General features: G+C 36.0%; 1 protein-coding gene across 3 annotated transcripts in view; it reads left to right on the forward strand.

Moving 5' to 3' along the window:
• PKIB (cAMP-dependent protein kinase inhibitor beta) overlaps window positions 1-19,121 on the forward strand; it is a 123,851-nt gene that overhangs the window by 51,745 nt on the left and 52,985 nt on the right. For all 3 annotated transcript variants that reach the window (XM_017881881.1, XM_017881861.1, XM_017881871.1), the window contains one exon: window positions 16,309-16,375. The gene's annotated coding sequence lies outside the window, so the exon portion shown is untranslated. The remainder of the gene's footprint in view (window positions 1-16,308; window positions 16,376-19,121) is intronic.

Consider the following 19,121-nt stretch of genomic DNA (forward strand, 5'->3'; position numbering starts at 1 on the left):
ATGTTGCCCTTTGTTTTGAAAGACAAGATGATATGGTGGAAGGAACACTGGACTGGATCTCTAGAGACCTAATTACACTTTCACTCTTCATCTCAGCAACTCGGAGACCAAAGCATGTAGGATTTCAGCTATGGAACTAGAGGACTGAGATGAAAGAGTTAAACATATTCTGCTCTAAGGTCCCTTCCAAATTGATCATGCTGAAGCCTTGGGATATGTTGTTCTCTTACAGACTAAACCACAGATACAATCATGTTCATGCTTGGACCTCAGGCCTGAGAAGGTTTACTATATGTTTACAATTGTAATCGCTGGAAAGTATACAGGGCATGGATATCTTGGAATTAAATGAGCACATGGTTACTTACACTAAAAAGTTTCTGTTTCATTAAGTACAAATTCTTGATTAGAATACAAGCAGGCAGTTCTCCCCACCTTTGCAATTCTATAGCCTAAAGGATTAGGCTAAAATGATCATGTTTATTATTAAGCAACCAAAGGAAAATGTTCTCATATGGAAATGTGTGATTTCTTCAAGAAAATATATTTGCAACAGGATTGTAAATAAGAGAGAAAACCCAGTGATTGATATATTTCTATAATCAATATTACCATTCATCTCAAGACTCACTCATTTAATAAGGCTTTTATGTATAAGACACTTACGTTTATAGATTAAATATTTATACTTAGACATTTTTAGTGTTTTAGAAGAATAACCAAAAGGTAGAAAATATACATGATTTGTTAAATGTAACAAGCTGGCATCCTATTTCTACGTTTGAAAAAATAAAATAAGCTCAATTTGGGATCTGTAATCAATGTGTTCATTGAAATGCTACAAGAATAAATTGTATGGATAAACATGATTGGCATACTGCACACTGCAATCCTCCCTCAGAGATTCACACTCAGCACTAACATCATCTGAGGCAATTTATTTAGCTTAAAAAAACTTTATTGACATAATTTGCTACCATAAAATCCACCCATTTAAATAGTTTCTGGTATATTCACACACTATCACGTCACCACAATCCATTTAAGTCATTTTCTTCACCCCAAAGATAAACCCTATAAACATTAGTTGTGACTCCCTATTTCCCCCAAAGCCTAGGGACTCCCTCACCATCCTTAGGCTACCACAAATTTTTCTTGTTTTGTAAATTTGATATTTGGACATTTTGTATAAATCAAATCATACAACATGTGGTTCCTCTCATTTAGCATAATGTTTTCAAGGATCATCAATGTTGTAGCATGTATCAATCCTTCATTCCTTTTTATTGCCAAGTAATATTACATTGTAAGAATATACTACATTTTATTTATGCATTTATCAGTGACGATGGGCCTGTGTGTTTTTTCTACTTTTTGGCTATTATGAGCAACATTGCTGTGAATATTCCTGTAGAAGTTCTTTGTGGACATATACTTTCATTACTCTTGGTTATGGTTATATATCTAGGAGTGGAACAGCTGGATCATATGGTAACCCTATGTTTAACAGTTTGAGGAAATGCTAAACTATTTTCCAAAGAGACTGCATCATTTTACATTCCAGCCAGCAATGAATGAGGCGTGCCATTTCTCTGTATCCTTCTCAACACTTGTCATTGTCTTTTTTAGTTTTAGTCATCCTAGTGAGTGTAAAGTGGTATTTCAACATGGTTTTAACTTGCACTTCCCTAATAGGGGATAATGATGCTCTGTATCATTTAATGTGCTTATTGACCATTTACATACCTTCTTCGTAGAAATGTCTATTTATGTTCACTGCCCATATTCTAAATTGGGTTACTTATCTTTTTATTATTTACTTGTAGTTCTATATATACTTAAGGTCCAAGTCTCTTATGAGACATATGATTGGCAAGTGTTTTTTTCCAATTCTGTAGGTAGCCTTTTCACTTTTGATGCTGTCATTTGGTGCACAAAGGCTTTTTATTTTGATGAAGTTCAATTTATCAATTTTTTTTTGTCACTTGTGCTTTGGTGTCATATCTAAGAAATGATAGCCTAAACCAAGGTCACAAAGGCTTACTCCTATGTTTTCTTCTAAAAGTTGCATAGTGTTTGCTCTTACATTTAGATCTGTGGCTCATTTTAGTTAATTTTGTGTATTGTGTGAGGTATAGGTCCAACTTCATTCTTTTGCATCTGATATCCAATTGTCTCAGCATAACGTTTTGAAAAGACAGTGCTTTCTTGCACTGAATTGCCTTGGCACTTAATGAAAATCAATTCACTATAAACGTATGGGTTTACTTCTGGGTTTTCAATTCTATTCCATTGATCTATGTATCTTTTGCCAGTATCATACTGTCTTAGTAACTGTAGCTTTGTTAGTAAATGTTGAAATCAATAAAGGTGAGTCCCCCAAGTTTGTTCTTTTTCAAGGGGTTTTGGCTGTTTTGCATTTCTTGAATTCCAACTACAATTCAGGATCAGTATGTCAATTTCTGTAAAAAAGCAAGTTGGATTTTGATGGGGCTTGTATTTGAATCTGTACTTGAATCACTTTGAGGAGTATTTCCATCTTAAAAAGTCTTCAGATCCAAGATCTATTTATGAACCCTCTCTTTCTTTCTTAAAAGGACCTATTTCAAGGTGCAGGAAAATCTTTAGTGACATTCTTCATATCACTCTTCTTGACAAAACTGTTTAATATTAGAAGGTATTTCTGTCAACTATGCTGATGACACAAGGCTAAAAAAAGAACATATGGTAGACCCAATGATATCAGGACAGACTGATATACTGACATCAATAATATGATATTTTTCAGTCTTAAATATCAATGACTATACTTAGGTTAAAAAATTTAACTGTTCTAGAACAGTTTGGGGGAGTTTTTAAAAAATATTATATATGATTGATACCTATTTTAGCTCTAGAAGTGAAGACTTAGGACACGATAGCTGGCTTTTTAGATACTTGAAACTTCATATATGGATGAAGAAGCAAAATGAAGCAAAATAATAGGATGATGTTATCAGAGGATAGATTCAGCACTATGAGCATATTTTATACATTATAAAAGGCTATTGTGATATATTTATTAGTTTAAAGTATAGTTTTAAAAAGACCATCTTAATAATATTAGATATTCATAATGATGACCATCAAAACTGCAAGAGACTCAGTTACCAAAAGGATACTTCCTTTTTCAGTATCTTGTATTTACCTAACAGGAGAGAGAAATTGGAACATTTTAGAGACGTTCTTAGCAACAAAGTTTGCAAAGGTTTTACCCTTTGCAGTGAAGAGTAAAATTGTTCAGTTGAGTCCAGGTGATTGTGGCGGTAACTTTATTGGCATATGAGTACTCATAAAGTACTCATAAAAAGTACTTTATGAGTACTTTTTAGTGTTCACCAATTTTGGAGTTGATCTTTCTTCTTTCTTTCCTTCCTTCCTTCCTTCTCTCTTCTTTCCTTGTCTCCTTTTTATATTCTTATTTTTGGAGTTTCGCTCTTGTTGCCCAGGCTGGAGTACAATGGCACAATCTTGGCTTACTGCAACCTCCGCCTCCCAGGTTCAAGCAATTCTTCTGTCTCAGCCTCCTGAGTAGCTGGGATTAGAGGCATGCGCCACCATGCTCAGTTATTCTTTTATTTTTATTTTTATTTTTTTTTGTATTTTTAGTAGAGACATGATTTCCCCATGTTGGACAGGCTGGTCTCGAACACCTGACCTCGGGTGATCCACCTGCCTTGGCCTCCCAAAGTACCTGGCCTCTTTCTGATTGAAAAACATAAAGCTGAGGCATAGAGGAATATCTTTTCTATGAGTGAAGTGGCAACTTAAGCTAACATTGAAGTTAGTAATAACATTTCTACAACTACTGAAAGCTTTCTTTATGAGGTTGATAAAATTATTGCTGTCTCTTTACTAATGAGTAAACTGAAGTTTAGAGAGGGTATATAACTTGTCCAAAGACACAGAGCTAGTCAGTAGCAGAGCTAGCAACACTCAGGGTTGTCTAATTCTAGCTGCTGTTTGTCTGCCTTCCAAGAGAGAGGCTTGAGCAATAAATCAGTTAGGTTTAGTTTAGTGACTCAATTCCTTAGGTCTTTTTCTGTTGTTTACCTTATCCTGATTGTATTATTTCGTCTTCATTTCCTTTGCCTTGAAGAACTTCATGGAAATTGGACTCTGGTGATTCTGTTACATCTCGGTTCTTTTCAGTGTATTGAAACTTCTGGGCATGGGTAATTGTGGTGATAGCTTGATATCTGTTAATACCCACAGATCATGAGATGACACCTAAAAAGCACTGGAAGCACAAGCTATTCTAGAATACTTGGTTCATTTCAAACCATTTTAAAGTATTCTTTAATCTAAGACCTATTAGTCTGATCCTGGTTTTGCTTATCTTAGGAATTGGCTACACATTTAGAGATGCTCTAATTTAAAAAAGATGAATCTGAGAAAATGTAACCTGAAAGAAGAGTCTGTTAAATTACTATGTTTCCTGGATTAACATAGTTTATACCTGTGCCCTCCAGGAGCTGCTAAGAGTCTACCATCATCCCCAGGTGGATGTACCAAAATGGCTGCCACAAGAAAGTACCACAAACTGGGTGGCTTAAAACAAAGGAAATTTATTTGCTCATAGTTCTGGAGGACACAAGCCTAAACTCAAAGTGTTTCCAGGGCCATGCTCTCTCTGAAGCCTAGACGGGAGGATCCTTCTTGCCTCTTTCAGTTCTGGTAGCTCCAGGTATCCCTCAGCTGGTAGATGTGTCCCACCTCTCTCTTCACAGGACATTCTCCGTGTGTCTGTCCTTACATTGCCTTCCCTCTTTTTATAAGGACACCAGTCATATTGGATCAAGGGCCTACCCTACTCTAGTGTGACCTCATCTTAACTTGGTTACATTTGCCAAGACCTTATTTCCAAATAAGATCACATTCATATGTATGGGGGTTAGGACTTTCATATGTTTTCGGGGGAAACAATGGGACCCAGAACACCATATTTGTATTTGTTTTAGGGCTGAAGTATGATTTTTTCAGACCAGTGCCTCAGAGAAATGTGGAGGTGAGTGGAATCATTCTACTGAAAATTAGTATTTTAGCATTTAGAACATATGCTCTTTGTCCCACTTCCTTCAAAAGCTTATTTACATATTCATGAGGATGTGGATATTCTCATATTGAAGGTCTCTACAAGATGATGTTATATCAACTAGTGCAGTATGATTTGACAACAGTAATACTGCAGTGTGGTGAAAGTACCAACAACTGACAAAATCCAGAGACTAGCTGCAACAATCAGAGATTGATTGATGTTTGAACCCCAGCTTTCAGCAGCAGCTGCTTCATTGAGAATTGGTTTTAGTGACTCAGCACTGCAGCTGCCATTTTTCTCTGAGCCAGACAAATCCTGATATGAGCAAGGTACTGTTATAGGAAGTATAAATTCAGCTAGTTATGACTGTCATTGACCTAAATATGAGACTTGTAGTCATTCTCAGATTAAAGGAAGGAGATAATTTTGATACTTAATGTAAATATTAAATTTATTTATCTATTTATTTATTTTAGAATGTGGTTTTTCTCTGTCACCCAGGCTGGAGTGCAGTGATGTGCAATCATAGCTCACTGTAACCTCAAACTCCTGGGCTCAGGCAATCCTTCTGCTTCATCCTCCCAAGTAGCTGGGACTACCGGTGTATGTCACCATGTCCAGCTAATTTTTCTATTTTTTCTAGAGGTAAAGTCTCACTATGTTGCCCAGGATGGTCTTGAACTCCTGGGCTCAAGCAATCACCCTAATTCGGCCTCCCAAAGTGCTGGGATTACGGATATGAGCCACTGTTCCTGGTCTGACATTAAATATATTTTCATCAATTTTGTTGTTGTTGTTGTTTATTTTCATTTTGTTTATAGCCTTCTTGACTTTAAATTTAATTTAATGTAATGCTTTAAAATGAAGCATATCTAAATAATTCATCTTCTAAAGGCAAATGTATAATATATAATTGTAATGTTTAGAATTTAGTATGCCTAGTTAACACCCCTTTAGGGAAAAATAAACCTTTGTTAAAAGCATATTAGTATATTTTTAAATTCAAATTTAGTGACATCAACAGTGTTTACATTTAGCTATTAGTCTTCCTTGCAGCCATGAAGTACATAGTCTGTACAGCCTAATACAGTGAACTTCTATCAGTGCTTCTCCAGTTCTAGAAAGATCATGAATTAGAAAAATTAAGCTTTTTTTTTGTTCTTGTTGACCCATATACTCCAGTTCTAGAAAGATCATGAATTAGAAAAATTAAGCTTTTTTTTGTTCTTGTTGACCCATATACCTGGGTTAAAAAAATTTTCAAAATGACAGCGATGACAAAAAGAAATAAGGTTAGGCTGCATTGCTTAGTAAACATAAGTAGGAAAACCAGAAATGAACATTTCAACCTTTGTCTCTTTATTGTTGAGCAAAATATGAAACCTTAATTTGGCCAATTTCCTTTTGAGAGATTGTTCTTACGGATAATGCCTAGGAGTCACTCTTCAAAGGGCCCTTTAAAATGGATTTATTACAAAATTTTATTTCAAATTATTTTCTTAATCTAAAATTCAAAACTATCTGCATCTTATTTAGATAAAAGCATCTAAATCTGCAGCATGTTAAATAGTTAGCAAAGAAATATTCCTCTGAATAAGATCCTTCTAATGCATTCCTCTGCTGTGTGTGCTTTTTCTTGGGTATAGGAGAATGAAAGAGCTATGACAATGTTAGGACAAAGTAGACTCGGGAGAGAGACCTTCGGTCCAATAAATAATGAGATCAAAATGACACAGGAATTCACACAGAGTTAGTTTTGAAAGGAAACAGATGTCAGGGAAAGGAAGAAAGAAAGTTGGTTGTAAAGTCAGTTTTTAATAAAAAAAAATAGTTAAAATGCATTTGAAATTTTCATAGATATTTTCTGGTCCTATGCATATAATTGGTTATTTAGAGGTCATTTGGTTTTAGATGAAGCTGAGTTTATCCTCCACCCCCTAACCTGACACCTCAGTAAAGGAATGGCCTGTGACCTTGTGCTGATCATTCAGCCTTCTAAAGCACAGTTTTTCCTTCGGTACAAAGAATAGTCATAATAGCAACTTCTGTTTATTAAACACTTACTAAGTGTTAGGAATTACATTAAGTACTTTTCAGACATTGTCTCATTTAATCTTCACAACTTCCTGTGAGGTGGAAGTTTTATTTGCACAGTACAAATAAAGAAATGTGAGCTGAGTTTGCCCAAGTCATATAGCTATAATGTTCTAGAGCCAGTCTGTCTCCAAAGCTCGCGTGCATATAGCATTATACTGTCTTTAATGTTAGTCTTTGCCAGCCTTAGCCTTCCATGACCAAACATTTATGACCATCTAACTTCCCGTGCCCAGTGCACACACCATCGACACCGCCTCTCAGCCAGATTCAAGCAGGTTGACCTTGCAAAAGCCCTTTAATTTCCAACAGGTTACCTATGCAGAAGAAGAAACTAAAGTTCAAAGGGCTTATGCTTTGTAAGGGGTCATTTAACTAACCAAAATCATGTCCATTTAATAGCAGTATCTTGACTGACTCAAAAGGGCACAAAATTATAATATTTACTTCAAAAACATTTTTTAAAACTGGGGATATGTGCTAGCTTTTTTTTTTTTTTTTTTTTTGGACTTCTCTTCCACCTTTCCCCTCTGTATCTCTAGGAGTCTATCAAATCACTTTCTGGTGGATACGCAATATGACAACACATTTATTAGTAGTCTTGAGCTGCCCTCATGGGCACATCTGTGTGTGCTTTCTGAAACAGACCAGACTCCTTTGAGCAGGTGACTGATCTTATCAAGGCAGGGATGGAATATCTGGTGTTAAACTACAATGCTAAGAGGGCAACTTATAGAAACCATTTTGAAAAAATATGGGATGTATCAAAAGTGACCTCTAAAGTAGAATTCGTCAACTTTACTTTCAGACAAAGTCTGAAAAGTGTATTTCTTTTTGTTGCTCCTGTGAATCAACTTAGTCAACCACTACTACTAGTATTAAGTCAGTATGGCAGACAGACCTGGATTCATGACTTGACCTTGCTCGGCACTGGCTCGATTACAACCTCAAGCTTCCTTAGGCATCCAATGGTACTAATTTTTTTTTTTTCTGACGGTTTTTGAAAGGATTCAGTGAGAGAATGTTTAAAGCATCTGGAAAATCATGGGCACTCCACAATTGTTTGCTCCCTTTCCTCCCAGTGAGTTGGTATGCTCATTTTTATATTTAACATAGTTTCATTGGCTTTATTTTGTGAGCACAAATGTTTATAGATGTCAGATAGAAATATGCATCTATGTATGTAACAATACTGGGGTTAGACTTAACTTTTTTCAATTTATTTTATAATTAACATCAAAATTAACTGTGATGCCTAACAATTTCCTCTTTAACCTCAGATATACCTATTAAAATGTTGTAAGTTGGCCGGGCGCGGTGGCTCTCACCTGTAATTCCAGCACTTTGGGAGGCCGAGGAGATCGAGACCTTCCTGGCTAACACAGTGAAACCCTGCCTCTACTAAAAATACAAAAAATTAGGTGGGCGTGGTGGTGGGTGCCTGTAGTCCCTGCTACTCAGGAGGCTGAGGCAGGAGAATGGCGTGAACCTGGGAGGAGGAGCTGGCAGTGAGCTGAGATGGCGCCACTCCAGCTTGGGCAACAGAGTGAGACTCTGTCTCAAAAAAAAAAACAAAAACAAACAAACAAACAAAAAAACAAACTGTAAGTCATATGAAAGATATATAAAGCTTATAAACTTTTCTGTTGGTGTTTGAGGATTATAATATAGGCAAGAAAGTAATATAAGCTAAGAAGTTTAATAGTTATGGAAAAAATTAAAAGTTACTTCTTTTATTGAGGCTTTGCAAGCAAACATTAAGAAGCAGTGACTAGTTTACCAAAAAAAAAAAAACAAAAAACTGTGAATCTGCTGTTTTGGTGCTGTGGTTTTTATGTGGCACATGGTAAAAAAGTAAAGAGAAGCTCTTTCCAGGTTGATCTAAGTGGCTTTCAGGTTATATTTAAATGCCAGAAATTCTAGAACCACACAGGCCACACCTGAAAACATATACAGACAGACATGAGTGAAGCAATGGCAATTTTGCATGTCGAACGCTGTGTCATGAAATGCAACCCCCACTCTCTACCCTGCTCCCACTTAACATATACACACTCTTCTCTTAAACCAATTCAAAATAAGAAAAAAAGTTTCTTTCTCCTCAAGCTAATTTCTTGGTGTACAGCAACCTTTGTTCAGGTATTCTGCAACCATATGTAAAGGAAAGGTCATTTTAGAGCAGATTTTCACACCCTGATCTACTTGGATAAAGGAAAAGTATTGTCTGGTCATTAAGTAAAAAAAATGACAGGGTTTAGAATCCCAAAATGCATGCCAGTATTAAGAATTTAAAAGAATACTGTATATGGGATTCAAGGATAACACTAAAAACAGCAATGAAAACTATCTTCCAAACAATTGGAAAGACCGTGGATAATGCAGTCACTATGTGAAGAGAAAAAGGAGGTTACTAACATATTTTCTCTTCAAAGGAAGAGAGAAGGATATCAATTTCTCATACAAAGTGAATTAGTATGATTGATTTTTATGAAAATGTGCTGGCAAAGAAAACTGGAAACTTTACTGATGTCCCTTAAGCAGCTATACTACACATTTTGCAGACTAAAACTAGAGAGAAAAGAATCTTCAAAGACAAAGCTACACTGGCGTGTTTTGTCAATATGAAGTGGACAATGGAACACAAAACAGAAATCTTTGGTCTGACTTCTTCCTGAAAAATATCCTCCTGGTTGGATAAACCGGGTCAGGTGGGGAAGAAGGACTGTTGGAGGGCCTAGTATAATTTTACCTGAATATTCTGGAATGCTGATGACCTTCCAGGAATATTAACACATCTCACAAGTGATACAGATTCCCAAACTCTTTCTTCTTATATCTAACAGTTGGCTTCTGTGTTGCCAACTTTATTAACTTCAAAGCTTAATGTGAAATTTAAATCACTGTATCTTCCAATGAAACAGTAAAAATTGAGGAGGAGGATTTGTTTCAGTTTGCCATTTCTGCTTACAGAAATCAGCCCCTGGCTGGGTGCATTGGCTCACTCCTGTTATTCCAAAACTTTGGGAGACCAAGGTGGGAGGATGGCTTAAGGCCAAGAGTTTGAGACCAGCCTGGAAAATATAGTGAGACCCCATCCCTATTTAAAATACAAAACGAAACAAAAGCAATCAGCCTCTTAGAAAGAATGTGTGAGTAGCAAGGCACTTATGCTTCATTTTCCCTTCATTCCTGTCACCTCTTTTCTTCCTCTATTGTGAGAATTTACAAAGGACAGAATGACATAGGTACCTGTTGGGAGTTTTTTCTCTCTTGGAATTCTGGAAATTTAAACAAGAATTATTGAAATCTGGCTTGTTCAGAACTGTAATTAATGCCTTTCTATTTCAAGAAATGATCACTTTAGTTTTTCATGGGAGATTTAAATGGATTTAAGACATTTAGCCCACATTAGATTCCCTTTAAATTTGTTTGTCAGCTTGAATCAAGGCTAATTCTGTTATTCCATGATTTTAATCATTAGCTCTTTCCTGTAAAGGATAATAACATTTTTTTTTTTGAACCTTTGCTGATTACTGCTGCTCTTTCCTGCCTTCTGTGAGAATACCCCATCATTCAGCTTCTGGCATTCTCTGATCTATCTTAGTCTTAGATTCTATTAATTTTCACATTTTTCATCTGTATATACTATACAAATTTGCTGACATTTCTGTTTTCAAATTTTTCCTTTTGTCTGATTTCCAGGCCTATACTTTCAGCTCCTGCCTTGGCTATTTTCCACCATCTGAATTCCACTTGTCTTCCTCTCACCTGTTATTTTGTTGGTGGTTCCACTATTGTCCTAGTTCCCTGGGCATAAAAACTTGGAATTGTTTGAGTTCATCATTCTCCCTCATTCAGTATAGCTTATCTCCACATTCCATGGATTTTTCCATTTTGTAAATGCTTTTTATGTCCATATATATTAGTTTTAGACATCAGTTTGGCAGTTATTGCAAAATCCAAAAATAACAGTGGATGAATCTCAATGTAAGTTTAGTTCTATCTCATGTGCAATCTAGGCAGGTGCTACAGGGCTGGTATAGTGGCTTAACCAGGTTAGGGATGCAGGCCCCTTCTATCTAGTTGCTTTGTCATCTCCAAAGTATTGTGTTTGTCCACCTCATCGAGCATGACTCACAACCACAGATGCAGTCCAGTTTTCAGAAAGGGCAAAAGAGGAAGGAGAGATCACATTCCCTTCTCTTTCACTATGTAACCTGGAAGTGGAATGTATCACTTCTGCACCTAGCCATAGTTAATGAAGAAATTCAGTTGCATGACTTAGCAGCATGGAAGGCTTGGTAATACTATCTGTGGCTATGTACCCAGCTAAACTTTCTATTTCTATAGAAAGGGGCAGAGGAACAAATGGAAACCAGTCAGCAGTATTCGCCACACTCATCTTCTTCCAGTTTTATAGTCTTCACCCTTTAGTGGGTCCTTATAGACCATTGCCAAGGCTATTTCCAAAACTTTTGCTAGATTTGCTATTTGCTCACTACCAATCCACCCATCACCCGTTCTTTCTATAAGGAATCATGTGTTTTTGGTGGTGGTGGTGGTGGTGGTGGTGGTGGTTGTTAAACCTCATCAAACCTTTGCTCAGTGGCCCACAGCATGAAGTCTCTGTTTCAATGTTCTTTATAATCTGGTCCTAGTATACCTGTTTCCAGCCATCTCTCAACTTTTATCATTTCATTAATTTTTTCATTTAGTATATGTATGTTGAGTACTTACTATGTGTCAGGCAGAGTCATTCATTCTCCTAAGCTAGTTCATTTGAGTTGGTGGACAGAAAATATCCTCATGAATGCACATCCTTTTTAATGTCACCATTTCTGTGATGATTGTGTTCACCATTGTAATGCTTGAGAGGTTAAATGCATCCTCTTAAGAGCAGACTTTTAAAAGTAGGTCTTACAGTTGAAGTGGTTAATTTGCTTCACATAGTCAGATGATGTTCACTGGAAACATTTTAGCTTTCAGGTTTTTAAGTATTTTAGAACTATGTCTTGCTTTTAAAAACAAAACAAAAATTTAAAAGAATACTTATTGAAGGGGCCGGGTGTGGTGGCTCATGCCTGTAATCCCAGCACTTTGGGAGGCCGAGGCGGGTGGATCACGAGGTCAGGAGATCGAGACCATTCTGGCCAACATGGTGAAACCCTGTCTCTACTAAAAATAAAAATAAAAAAATTAGCTAGGCGTGGTGGTGGGCGCCTGTAATCCCAGCTACTCAGGAGGCTGAGGCAGGAGAATGGCTTGAACCCAGGAGGCGGAGGTTGCAGTGAGCCAAGATCGCGCCACTGCACTCCAGCCTGATGACACAGCAAGGCTCTGTCTCAAAAAAAAAAAAAAAGAATACGTATTGAAGTAGCTATAACTAGATTTAGTAGCTCATTGACATTGTAAAATAGTTCAGATGAAAGCATAGGTTAGGTCTTATCTCATGTGTTACAGTTGTCTAGTTGCTTATTTGTTCCCAAGCAACTTAACCTGATCCCCAATCTTACAGACTGAAGCATAAAAGGCTTTACCGGAACATGCCTTTAACTGGACTTTGTCCTCCAAACTACATTTCCTTCTCCCTCTACAGTCCTTGGTGTTTTGAGACAGAAATTTGCATAATGTAACTAACCTGACATGATTTTTATATTTACAATTCATTTTTCTGAGAAGTCACTGAACCAGGTGAGATACAAGAGGCTGAGTTATACAAGTTCAGGGTTAAAGCTGTATTTAAAATTTTCATATTTTGATCATCATAGATCTTTGCATAAATTTTTATTTTTAAAATGTATGGCATTTACATGTTATTCATCTTGATTTCTGAGCTTTTGGGCACCCCCTGAAATTTTGTGCTTGAGACCCAATAGATTCTTCTCCTTTATGCATATTATTTGCATGTTACCATGGCTAGCTGCTTGAGTAATTAAAACTCAAGTTAGAAAATATATATTTGGAAGAAAAAATAAGTGTTTATTATTTTACCAAACCCTAGTACCAAAAATTACCTTAAATCCTATTAGTTAATTGTTTAAGTATTTATATTTACAACTGAGGTCAGCTTGGAACATGCAGAGAAACGAGTCCCTGCAAGCAAGTGCTGATTGTCCATCAAAAAGGAGAATGGACAAGCGCTAGGATTAATCTTTTTAGCTACAGTATTATATCTTTCTTGAAATGGCTGCTCTTGTTCCATCTCCAGCCTGGTAGCCTCATCTCTAAAGTGGCAGTGTAGACATGTAGTTTTCCCTGAGAATGAGGAGAAGAGTAGGGAGGGGTAGTGAGTACAGCATGAGACCTTGAAGCCCGAGGTACCCAGAGCAGTACTGCTTGTATCTATCTTGAATGTAGGCCTTCTGCTAAGGGGTTCATTTAAAAAGAAAATATTCCTCAGCTAAAACAATAGTTTGAAAATGACTAAATGATATTCAAGATCTCTGCTAATTCTGAATGTGCATGTGTTTCTACTGTGATAAATTTCTGCTGATTCACCCATACTTTGACCTGCTCCCTTTGTAAAGGGTATCAATACACCTTGATGAGTCCACTGGCTTTTTTGGCTGTTGGTATATCTTAGCTTCTATGTATATCACCAGGTTTTCTCTTGATTTAGTTGTAGTTTAAGGAGCGAAAATGCAGAAAGAATCAGACCTTGCGTGGTAGAAATATCATGCAAATTCTGCATCGTATGTTGAGGATCATGAAAAACATATTAGAACATCTAATTATATCTATTTATATTTTATTGTAATGTCTGTTATTGTATTTAACATATATAATAATATAAGCAAATAAGTTATATTAGACTATTAGTATAGTAATTTTATAATTCATAGTATAAATATTCATATATAGGAGATAAGTACACACAAAAATTATTTTTGTATTTGTTAGGGGCATGCTACCTTTCTTAAAACCTTTCCAATAATATACTGCACTTTTGTTAGTAAAATGTTTGATAATTGATATTTTAAAGGATGAGTAGAGACTCTCATTGTCTCTTAACCTTTAGTATTTTTGTGTTAAGCAGATCTTCATTAAATCTGAATTTTTATGGACATTAGTAATAAAAAAATGGATGAAATATTTTCAAAGTCCACCACATAGGTACATTTGTATGTAAAATAAACTAGAAAGAAATGAAGAGGGAAAAACATAACTATTTCACTCATTTTTTAATTTTGGTTGTATTGCAATAGACAGGGATAAGTGGATTTCCATAAAATAAAAAAAAATTAATCATGAGAAGGTTATAAAATTATGGGGATATTTTAAACATGCATTTTAAAATGCAAATAGCAATGTTTAGTTTTATCTAACAGACTTTAAACCAGATTCCTATTTATAGTTTCTACTAGATCTTTGCCAAGGGCTGTGTCCAAATGGTTGAAAATATTAAGACTACAAAATTTTGTTTTCTTAATCATGTCTTTTAGAGGTACATATTTACATTACATTATATACATTTTGAAGTTTACAAATTTTTATCTTTTTACTACTTCCTGTATCATCATTTCTTCATTTATTTCTCACTTCCTCTTCTCAGTTCCTTATATTTGGTCTGGACATATAGGACTCATTGAAGGAAAGTCTCAGACAAAGAGTGAGAGGAAGAGCAAATATCATTTGAGAAACTGAGTATGGGAACAAGGTTAAAATGATGTCTGCTTTTAATTTTAAAATTCTTCCAAGGTGATAAAATATGCATTCAGGCAGCTCCAAGTCTGAAAAACACCTAATGCACCTTGACATTCAACAGATATTTATTGCACTCTTCCTACCATCTGTGAAACACTGTGCTGGGGACAAGACAAATGAGTCACAGTCCATGCGCTCAAAAGGTTTAAAAAAATATGTTTGCAGCAGGAAGGCAGATACTAGACCGAAATGTGTAATGCCTGTGATAAGCACAAAGACAGATATATATCAGGGTGTTTTCGAGCACGTAGGAAGGAACCTGCCTAGACTGAGGAAGGCATAGAAGGCTCTGGAAAGGATTGCCCAAATTGACCCAGAATAGATGAAGAAGGTATACTAGCAAGGGGATGGGGAAGAGACTGAGGGCAAAGAAACTCAGCCATAGGAGTGACAGAAATAAAGCACAGGATTCTACTGGTGGAGTGTGATTATGGAGCTTTAGGATTGGTGCAGGTTCGGCATGGGTGAAAAGGAAGGAAAAGTAGGGTGGGGCTAGTTCTTGGAGGGCACCATGTACCATGTGAAGGGATTTGGACTTGATATTATAGGTGATAGGCAGACTAATAAGGGTTAATTATAGAATAATCATGACTATATTTGCTTTGAAATAATTCTGACACCTGTGTAAATAATGGATTTGCAGGAAGCAAGAATGCATACAAGAAAATGATTAGGATGTTGTTGCCACAGTCCAGGAAGAGTGAATGGTAGGCTGAACTAAGGCACTAAGAGTGTGGTGAAGGGAATTTGCAAAGTGCCTTATTGCTGTGAGTGGCTAATGTGTGTACCAATGGTTCATACTCCCATTATTTTTCACCCTTCTTATGCCAGATGCTAAGTCCTGAAATATAAGGCCCATTCTGTGAATAGGAATTATATATAGGTAGTTTACTTTGATTTCCAAGAGCAATATGGTTCGGTTCCTTTGACATGATCCTTATGTGGGTACTGGGAATATTGGTACAATGCCTTAGAACACTTATGAAGGGTGCAGAAGATTCTTTACAATTATATTCTCAAAGTTTGATGTGTTTCTACAAACTTCCAAAGGTGGTATCATGTCAAATATTGTCCTACAATCATTTTTATGTGGCTACAAATGTTTCCTGTAATGATCAGTTGTTTTTACATGATGATTTCTCAACTTGACAGTGATCCCTAACAGCATCAATGCAGCAATCATCCACTGGATTTTGTAGCTGATAATCCTGGGAACTAGTAACTGTTATTTGAAATAAGGTCCTTTTGACTTTTAATAGAAAATTTTATGATTGAATTAGAGGTTTGGTTTTTCCCAAGAAAGTCGGGCAAGTCATGATGCTAACCAGTTTTAACTAAATATTTTAAAAGTCGAAAGTAATTAACATTTGATTAATTAACTGAATTGCCACCTTTTCTGGCTTTTCATCTTTTTTTTTTTTTTTAATTTGCAGGAAAGAAAGTGTATCAGAATTTTTTAAACCTGTCTCAGAAATAACAACATATTTTAATCAGAGATTTGTAAGTATCCTTTTCTTAGTCCTTTTCTTTATTCCTAGTGGAAACTTGTAATATTGATTCTTTGTGAAACGAAATGGACTCCTACCACTCAAACACTTGACAGGAAAGTTGGAATATTTAGTCTAAGAGTAACGTAAAATTGTGAATACAGTAATGCATAGTGCAAACTTTAAACCACTCCTCCAACAACAAATAAATAAAGAACCGGAAGCCTTAATTAGAAAACCTTCATCAAGTCTAATCTACCGGTACAGCGCCTCATAAATATCTTGTTTATTCTTTGGACATTTCCTCTTTGATGATATCTTTTTCATCTATCATTTTTCACTTTTGTGAAAATACCATCGTGTTCCACATATTTTAGAAGTTTGTCACATCAATTGGAAGGAAGAGAAAAAGTTAGGTCCCAGGAAAGGGAAAAAATAATATTTCTGTTGAAGTTTAATATAGCTTTTCTATGATGATTTCTGGTGAAATTTTTAAAAAAATCAAAGCTAGGTCTCATAATACTAAGGTCCATACAGTTTTATCATAGTTATGAAAGACCTATTATTGTCCTATAACCAAAACTGATCAACTTAAGAATGAGGAATCTGGGAGACTTTTTCTATTTTAATTTACCAGAGTTCAAGACAAGCACACATTTTCACAAATATTTTATTGAATAAATTTAGAAGAACCAGTAAGTGAAAAAAAAGTTTTATTCCCTGAAAAAAAAAAATCATGTCTAATGAAGTTTTATTATAGCACTAAAGCAAATCACCAGCATATTGAATTTAAGAACACAGAGTTGATAGTGTAAAGCACACTTTATTTATATTATTATTACATTGTAATATACAATGAAATATTTATACAATTCATCATAATGTATGTAGTATCAGTGGGAGCCCTGAGCTTGTTTTCCTGCAACTAGATGGTCCCATCTCAGGTGATGGAAAACGGTGACAGATCATCAGGTATTAGATTCTCATAAGGAGTATACAACCGAGATCCCTCGCATGCAGAGTTCACAATAGGGCTCATGCTCCTGTGAGAATCTCATGATGCCACTGGTCTGACAGGAGGCAGAGCTCAAGTGGTAATGTGAGTGATGTGGTGTGGCTGGAAATACAGATGAAGCTTTGCTTGCTCACCTGTCACTCACCTCCTGCTGTGTGGCCCACTTCCTAACAGGCCATGGATTGGTACCCAGCCCATGGCCCAAGTGTAAAGAAGATCAGTAAAGCAAAGTTATGCAACTAAGGTCTGGAGGTGAGTGGGCTCCTCACTAGCTGTGTGAGACCTTGGACAGCATAATTCTGGGCTTCTCAACTATAAATATTTGTGTTTGAGGGTTGTTGACTAAAATGATGACTATCTTAGATCATTTTATGATTCTAGGATATCACTGAAACATTGCTGCTTAGTAAACAGTCACTTTATCTTGGTTAATCTATTATTATATGACGTTAACATTTGTGTAGTAGTTAATGAAACTGACCAACAGGAAGTGAAATATATTTCTATCTTGCTTCATTGGATAAGACCTCAGCAATTGTTTAATGAAAAGGTGTATTAAATGTTTAATTACACATTTTGCAGCAATATAGGCTGTTTCATAGCTGCGTGGCATTAATTTTCAGTTTCATTGCATACATTTATTAATCTTGTGATTCCAGGTAAGTTGCCGGAACTTCCTAACACTTCAGTTTGTCAGTAAAATGAGGGTAACAATTCTGATATCACAGGATTGTCTTGGAGCTTAAAGGAAATGAAAAATGCAATATAAATATTCACGATGACATTAACCTATACTATAACCATGATTGCCTATCTTTACTACATTGTTTTATAGATCCTGAGGTTTTGTCCTTGTAAAGATTTCATTTGTAAGTGTATATATGCTAAGTTATGGATAATATTGGTATTTATAAAGTCACTGGAAGAATTACTATAATGCAGATTGTTGGCCACACTTCCAGCTATTAACAAGTATCTTTCATAATTCTTATGAAAGTAATTCATAAGCTAATCTTTGGGAAATACAAATTTTCCTTTAAAATGATCCCCAAATCAAAATTGAAGGGGAGCTTTGTAAAAAAATACACATTTCTAGGGCTCTGTCTTGGAGATCCTGATTTAGCAGCACGTCCGAAGCAAGGCCTAGGAACTTGTTTTTTTAAAAAAACTGCCTAGTTGATTATAATACTTTGAAAACTCCTGCTTTACAGCCTCACTGCATCACTATCTTTTGGTTGAAGAAGGTTTTGGCTGTGCTGCTTACCATATATGGATGAGGGGATGTAGTCAGGCTTGTGTGCTTCTGCTAGTGCAGATCAAGTAAAGAATGAAAAGGATGAGTTTGGGTGTCTGCAGTGCATACATTGAGATTGACTGTTTTCTCAACCTTGGCTATGTAGCTGCTTTAAGTAAATCATATGTCAAGCCTATAAATTGCAGATTTCCTGAACCAGAAAAGGCTGTTGGAGATCATCTAGTTCAAACCCCTTATTTTGCGAAGGAGGGAATTAAACTCAGAGATTTGCCCAAGGCCCCAGGAGAAGACCAGGACTAACAGTTGAATTCTTGCCCCAAGCTTGGTTTCATTTCTATCACAATTGAATGACTCTAATTCTGCCAGGAACCTGTAATACTTGTGAAATCAGCTTTTCTTCCTTCCTTCCTTCCTTCCTTCCTTCCTTCCTTCCTTCCTTCCTTCCTTCCTTCCTTCCTTCCTTCCTTCCTTCCTTCCTTCCTTCTTCTT

The sequence above is a fragment of the Rhinopithecus bieti genome, unplaced genomic scaffold (assembly GCF_001698545.2).
Source record: "Rhinopithecus bieti isolate Rb0 unplaced genomic scaffold, ASM169854v2 scaffold_1060, whole genome shotgun sequence".
Classification (NCBI taxonomy): domain Eukaryota; kingdom Metazoa; phylum Chordata; class Mammalia; order Primates; family Cercopithecidae; genus Rhinopithecus; species Rhinopithecus bieti.